This window comes from Mus pahari, chromosome 5 (genome assembly GCF_900095145.1).
Source record: "Mus pahari chromosome 5, PAHARI_EIJ_v1.1, whole genome shotgun sequence".
Lineage (NCBI taxonomy): Eukaryota > Metazoa > Chordata > Mammalia > Rodentia > Muridae > Mus > Mus pahari.
In genome coordinates, this window is record NC_034594.1 from 122,497,426 (window position 1) to 122,502,107 (window position 4,682).

Consider the following 4,682-nt stretch of genomic DNA (forward strand, 5'->3'; position numbering starts at 1 on the left):
CACACACACACACACACACACACACAAACACTCCTCCACCTCACCACACCATTACCACACACATATACAATGTAATGCAAATTTTAAGTATTTTTAAAAGTTATCAAAGCAGTTTGGGATTATTGTATGAGTTTTGGTTGGTGGATTTTCCTATGCCAAAAACTTTAACAAAATGTGTATATTGATTAGCAATAACAGTATACATATATGAGAATTCTTTAACATTTCATATAAGATATCAATTAATATAATCTGAGCCTCCTATTTAATAAAGTGAGTAAAATGTTTAATTAATAATAAAATAAATACATAAATACACAACAAATTTGTGTACTTAAAACTAACATTACTCAAATACATGAAGCAAAATTGTGCATTAATGTATTTTGGTCATTTGTATGTATTTCTACTGAGAATAAGGTCATTAAATCTTGTTATTTGGTTTCGTTTGGGTTTTTGGATTTTTTTTTTGTCATGGGGGAGCTAGTTTGTAGAATAAGCTACTGTCATACTTATTGTAGCTAAGCTAAGAATGACCTTGAACCTCTGATACACCTACCTTCAGTTCACAAGTTTTAGGATTACAGACATGAAACTGAACCAGATATCTAAGCATGCTTATCAAGCACTGTACCAACTGAGCTATATCCAGCTCCTTCATCTTCCTTTGAAAAGGAACATCTTTTTGAGTAAGGCCAATTGGTGATTTAATGAAAGCTAAAACTTCCTTACCTAAGCTTTCCTTGGTGCCAAAAGAACCATGAAAGACAATGTTCATTTCTATCTTGGCACAGTACTCAAGGTATGAACAAATTGGCTAAGAAAAACATCTTAATCTTGTTTTCTTCCCTAAAACATATCTCCAGTATTAACCTGGGAAATTTTAATTCTAAGAACTGTCTTGATGCATTCATCCACTAATTATCAAACTATTGTCTTACCATTCAAGGAATTCATTTGAGAAAAGGGAAAATGTTAAAGCAAATTCTGTATGAAATGTCCTCCTTATATTTACATGCCTGAATACTCAGTTATCAATTGGCAGCATTTTTTTGGTATGTTTGAGGAACCCTTAGCAGATTGAACCTCTATTGAAGTCAAGTGTCTGCTTCCTGCTCTACCAAGATGTGATGGGGCAGATAAATGCACGCTGCACATTTTGGCACAGTGGAACCACCATAAACATGCACTATATGAGTGGGCTAACAATTAATATAACATAATAGACAGACTAAAAGTAATTGTGCACATCTTATATTCATTATCTTAGTATTCTTAGTCAGATGCTATACAATCTTATTAATTACAAAAGAATTAGCTTTTTATCACAAATAATATTTCATTATCAAACCTCTTAAATATATGGACATTCAATAATATTATAACATGGGCATAAAAAAGGACTGTATAACATTCTAATTTTTCTGTGGGCAATTAATTTCAGGATTCAACTTAAGTTAAACTTTAAAATAAACAGAATTATCATAGCCTGTTTTCACAAATCAGACTTTGATTTGTAACGTACCACTTAAGCCTACAGAATTAAAGTGGATTGTATTTTAGAAGTTTCTGTATTAGGCACTTGGAAGAGCATTCTACAAATGCTGATGTAATTTCGTGTTAAGGATAGAGCCTATACACTTTTAATTTGCAAAAATTGGACCAACCTAGGGAATAACTTTTTACAAGAGCTTTGGATTCCTTAATGAGCTTTTAAATGTTTGTTTACAAGTCATTAACCACTTAACAGATAGGCTGAAGGATTGGAAGACCTACCAAGGAAGGAAAGAAAAATCAGAGATTAATGGAAAACAGCTTTAAGAAGTCATCAACATAAAACTTAGAGTAGAAAAATTGATCGCAAACCATTTGTTGATAAGAAAATATGGTGTAAATTATAACAACTATCCCACTCTGTAGGCTGCCATTTTATCCCACTGAGGGTGTCCTTTACATTTCCGAAGCTTTTCAGTTTTATAAGGTCCCATTTATTAGTTGTCAGTCTTAGTGCCTACATTATTGGTGTTCTGTTCAGGAAATTGTCTTCTGTACCAATGCATTTAATGCTATTCCCCACTCACTTCCTCTTCTATCACATTCAGTGTTTCTGACTTTATGTTGAGGTCTTTGATACACTTGAACTTGAATTTCATGCAGGGTGATAGATACATATTTGTCTGCATTCCTCTATATGCCAACATCCAGTTAGACCAGCAATATTTATTGACGATGCTTCCCTCTCCTTATGGTATAATTTGTGCTTCTTTACCAAAGACCATTGTGTGGATTTACATAGTGAGTCTTCAGTTTGATTCCATTGATCAATCCACAAAATCAACTAACGGAGACCCACAGAGACTGAATTGACCATCAGGGAGCCTGTATGGTCTGACTTAGACCCTCTACATATATGTTGCCATGTGCAGTTTTGTTTTCTTGTGGAACACCTAACAATGGGAGCAGGGGCTGTCTCTGACTCTTTTGGTGGTTTAAGGGACATTTTTTTTTTCCTCATTGGGTTGCCTTGTCCAATATGAGCCAAAGTACTTAGTTTTACTCAAACTTGATTTGATGTGTTTGGTTGATATCAATGGGAGGCCTGCCCATTGAGAAACAGGAGTGGATGGAGGAGGAAGGTGAGGAGAGTGACCTGGAGGAGAGGGAAAGGAGAGGGAAAAGTATATATAACAGGAAAATGAAAACAAAACAAAAATTTTTAAAGTATAACAAAGGAAATTTATATCTGACATTTAAGGCTCTTCTCTTGCCAGCCACATTGACTCACACCTGCAGACAAATCGCTTAAAGTTTGAGAGTAATCTAAGCTATATATTTATAGTGAAATCTTGCCTCAAAACTGGAAAGGGGCAAAAATGGTGAGATAGGTCAGTTAATAGAATTGCTTGAATCACAGCCCTGAAGTGTATGGTCCTGTGAAGGAGGAAGTATTGACCTTTTGTCTTTGACCTCCTTCTTTTATGAGAACTCAGGAAACACTAACTCATTTAACAAAGAACCCACCTCCTAGTACTGTGGGAGTAGTCACACACTGTATGAAAATGGAGGAGACACAAACACCACTAGATTCTAGCAGCACTATACTGAATGCACTTGCATTTGCTGTGTTTCTTTTTCCAAATTTATTTTTGTGCTCATAAATGGAATTAGCCTAACATATTCTCACACTATTGTGAGGATTCTATCACAACACAATGATTCTCAAATACAACAGACTTACAGATAGTGTTCTTCCTTTTTGGAAAACAAATATATTATCCATATATCTTCCATGAATTTGCAAATCAGAGTGATGGAGAAATAAGTAACAGTACAATTTTCAATAAGAATCCTACCTTACAAATCCTGAATTAAAGCTTTGTTCTTGTTATCACTGGATCTGGTTCTCATTGCACAGATAAACTTGACTTTTGAAAATAAGAAGTAAGAAAGGAGTAAGGAAATGGAAATATGGAAAGGGAGAGAAGAGAGGAGCAGAGATGAGGAGAGAGAGGGAGCAGTATACTCAACATGAGACATGGTATTAAATAAAACCAATCCTTCTCTCAAACATTATATTGAAAACTTAGGAATAATCATACGTACGTATATAAGTAGGTTGATTCTAGTGAAGTTAAAATTCCCAATTGTTATTTTGTAATAATTTTTGATGCAGTCATTAATAGTACAACAACTGTGTTGCAATTTAATGAAGGGCAGGGGAAATTTACCCCCCCCTCTCCAGTCCAACTTTTTATCTAAAAATGCTAATGTGAACCTCAGGGTGAGAATTGGAACATATTGACCTGTCAGCTGGTAAACTACTGAATTTGACCTGTGACTAGTCAAGTAATTTATAGCATTCCATATCAGTGTGCACATATATTCAATACTACCAATATTTCATACATATAGAATACATCCCGTATGTCAGGGATTACTTTGAGAGAAAGGAATGTTCAGTGAAAACAAGCCAACCTTTTGTACCTACATTTTTCAAATAAAATCTTGCCTTCTGAAATAACCACTTAGTGGCACAAATAAATTCATATTAGAGTTAACAACCAAGCCTTTCCTCATAGCATTTTGTTCTCTTAAATTAAATTTTATAACAACGAATATGTTTTCCTGACATATCATCTAACTCCTTTCATATAACTACTGCTATCTAATTTGAGACAGAGGAGAAAGAATTGAGATTAAAGTCTGATAATATCCACCTTGGAGCTTCAAAAATATGGTATACATATATATTTTAGTAAGGAAGGCAGGGAAATTACACCATCTAATTTAATTCTTTTTCTTAACTCTCATAAGGTTCAAAGCTTTTATTGGATTTACCACTTCCTGTATAACAGTCTTGCCCAGGATTACCAAATCAGTAAGTGGCAGGGCTTCCTTACAGTTACTCAAAGGAAAACCTTGGAAGGTAGTCTTGACTCCTCTCTTTCTCTTAGAGTTTGTCACAGACTCTTCAGTAGAATCTGGTAACTTTATAAATAATAACAATACATTCTAGAAAGATGGCGCGGGGTATAAATATTCTACTGACGTCTTGCAACCTGAGTTTAGTTCTCAGAACTAATGTACAGATAGGAGAGACTTAACTCTCTAAATGTATCCTCTGACCTTGACACGTATGTTGTCTCTCTCTCTCTCTCTCTCTCTCTCTCTCTCTCTCTCTC